We start from the raw sequence: 3,338 nt of genomic DNA, 5'->3' as shown, positions 1-3,338 counted from the left end.
CGGTGTCCCCATCCCGGTTTGTGGTGTCCCCATTCCGTCTCTTGGTATCCCCATCCTTGTCCCCAGTGTCCCCATGCCATGTCTTAGTGTCCCCATCCCTGTTCTGGGTGTCCCCACCCTGGTTTGTGGTGTCCCCATCCCATCTATCAGTGTCCCCATCCTGGTTTGTGGTGTCCCCATCCCATCTATCAGTGTCCCCATCCTGGTTTGTGGTGTCCCCATCCCATCTCTTGGTGTCCCCATCCTTGTCCCCGGTGTCCCCATGCCATGTCTTAGTGTCCCCATCCCTGTTCTTGGTGTCCCCACACTGGTTTCTGGTGTCCCCATCCCCATTCCTGGTGGCCCCAGCCATCTTCTCGGTGTCCCCAGCCCGTCTCTTGGTGTCCCCATACCTGTCACGGTGTCCCCAACCTGGTTTGTGGTGTCCCCATCCCCACTCCTGGTGTCCCCAGCCCTGTTCTCGGTGTCCCCAGCCCGTCTCTTGGTGTCCCCATACCTGTCACTGGTGTCCCCACCCTGGTTTGTGGTGTCCCCGTCCCATCTCTCTGTCCCCATCCCTGTCCCTGGTGTCCCCATCCTGGTTTGTGGTCTCCCCATCCCATCTCTTGGTGTCCCCATCCCTGATCCCAGTGTCCCCATCTCATCTTATAGTGTCCCCATACCAGCTTCCGTTGTCCCATCCCTGTTCCCAATGTCCCCATCCTGGTTTGTGGTGTCCCCATCCCTGCTCCTAGTGTCCCCGTCACAGCTTCCAGTGTCCCCATCCCTGCTCTTGGTGTCCCCACCCTGGTTTGTGTTGTCCCCATCCGTGCTTTTGGTGTCCCCATCCCCTCTCTTAGTGTCCCCATCCATGTTCTCAGTGTCCCCATCCCTGTCCCTGATGTCTCCATCCCTCAGTGCCCCATCCATAGCCGCAGTGTCCCCATCCCATCCCTCAGTGTCCCCATCCACACTTCTGGTGTCCCCATCCCATCTCTTGGTGTCCCCATATCTGTTCCCTCTCCCCTCATCCCGTTATGTGGTGTCCCCATCCTGTCTCTTAGTGTCCCCATCCATGTTCTCAGTGACTCCATCCCTTGGTGTCCCCATCCTGGCATCTGGTGTCCCCATACCTGCTCCTGGTGTCCACATCCCATCTCTTAGTGTCCCTGTCCCAGTCCCTGGTGTCCCCATCCTGGCATCTGGTGTCCCCATACCTGCTCCTGGTGTCCACATCCCATCTCTTAGTGTCCCTGTCCCAGTCCCTGGTGTCCCCATCCTGGCATCTGGTGTCCCCATACCTGCTCCTGGTGTCCACATCCCATCTCTTAGTGTCCCTGTCCCAGTCCCTGGTGTCCCCATCCTGGCATCTGGTGTCCCCATACCTGCTCCTGGTGTCCACATCCCATCTCTTAGTGTCCCTGTCCCAGTCCCTGGTGTCCCCATCCTGGCATCTGGTGTCCCCATACCTGCTCCTGGTGTCCACATCCCATCTCTTAGTGTCCCTGTCCCAGTCCCTGGTGTCCCCATCCTGGCATCTGGTGTCCCCATACCTGCTCCTGGTGTCCACATCCCATCTCTTAGTGTCCCTGTCCCAGTCCCTGGTGTCCCCATCCTGGCATCTGGTGTCCCCATACCTGCTCCTGGTGTCCACATCCCATCTCTTAGTGTCCCTGTCCCAGTCCCTGGTGTCCCCATCCTGGCATCTGGTGTCCCCATACCTGCTCCTGGTGTCCACATCCCATCTCTTAGTGTCCCTGTCCCAGTCCCTGGTGTCCCCATCCTGGCATCTGGTGTCCCCATACCTGCTCCTGGTGTCCACATCCCATCTCTTAGTGTCCCTGTCCCAGTCCCTGGTGTCCCCATCCTGGCATCTGGTGTCCCCATACCTGCTCCTGGTGTCCACATCCCATCTCTTAGTGTCCCTGTCCCAGTCCCTGGTGTCCCCATCCTGGCATCTGGTGTCCCCATACCTGCTCCTGGTGTCCACATCCCATCTCTTAGTGTCCCTGTCCCAGTCCCTGGTGTCCCCATCCTGGCATCTGGTGTCCCCATACCTGCTCCTGGTGTCCACATCCCATCTCTTAGTGTCCCTGTCCCAGTCCCTGGTGTCCCCATCCTGGCATCTGGTGTCCCCATACCTGCTCCTGGTGTCCACATCCCATCTCTTAGTGTCCCTGTCCCAGTCCCTGGTGTCCCCATCCTGGCATCTGGTGTCCCCATACCTGCTCCTGGTGTCCACATCCCATCTCTTAGTGTCCCTGTCCCAGTCCCTGGTGTCCCCATCCTGGCATCTGGTGTCCCCATACCTGCTCCTGGTGTCCACATCCCATCTCCTAGTGTCCCTGTCCCAGTCCCTGGTGTCCCCATCCTGGCATCTGGTGTCCTCATCCCCAGCTCCTGCTGTCCCTCACCCTCCCTCCCCGTGTCCCCATCCCCTGCTGTCCCCCCGCCCTGTCCCCCACCCTGAAGCAGGTGCCACCCACCTCTGTGAGGACACGGGGACCAAGGGGACACGGAGAGTGAGGATCCAGGGGACACGGGGGGCAGGGACACATAGGGCCCAAGGACCAAGGGGATGTGGGGAGCAAAGGGACATGAGGAGTTGAGACCAAGGGGACACAGGGATTGGGGACCAAGGGGACATGAGGAGTGGTCATCCAGGGGACATGGGGACCAAGGGGACACTGGGAGTAGGCACCAAGGGGACATGGGGGCAAGGGACCAAAGGGACATGGGGACCAAGGACTCAGGGGACACTGGAAGAGGGGACCAAGGTGGCTTCTCCGAGGACCAGGGGATTGCTGGGAGGGGGACCCAGGGGACAGCAAGATTTGGGACCAACCAGCGCCAGGGGACACTGGAACTGGGGACCAAAAATGGAGAGCCAGGTGACATCAAGAGAGAGGATCATGGGGACATGGGGACCGTAGGCCCAGGGGACACAGGAGAGGAGATCCAGGGGGACTCCTTCCCCAGGACCTGAGAGAAGGACCCAGGGGACACTGTGACCAGGGGACATGGTGACCAGGGACCAAGGGGACACTAGAAGTGGGGATGAGGGGGACACGGGCGCCAGGGACCCAGGGAAGATGGGGACCAGGGGACAGCAGGACTGGGGGGGCCATAGGGGACGCTAGAAGTGGGAGCCACAGGGACAGGGGGGACATGGGGTCAGGGACCCAGGGGACCCCCAGGGACCAGGGTGATGCTGGACAGGGGGACCGAGGGGACACAGGTGTCACCTCTCACCTGCAGTTGGTCCTCGGCGTCCAGGGCACTGGTGGGCTCACCAAGGACAAGGACACGGTCCCTCACCGGGCCACCCCCTGCCACCGTCCCCTGGAGAGCTGCGCCCC

Source organism: Charadrius vociferus, unplaced genomic scaffold (genome assembly GCF_000708025.1).
Source record: "Charadrius vociferus isolate BGI_N301 unplaced genomic scaffold, ASM70802v2 scaffold515, whole genome shotgun sequence".
In the NCBI taxonomy this organism is placed as follows: domain Eukaryota; kingdom Metazoa; phylum Chordata; class Aves; order Charadriiformes; family Charadriidae; genus Charadrius; species Charadrius vociferus.
Note: the sequence above shows the minus strand (reverse complement) of the source record.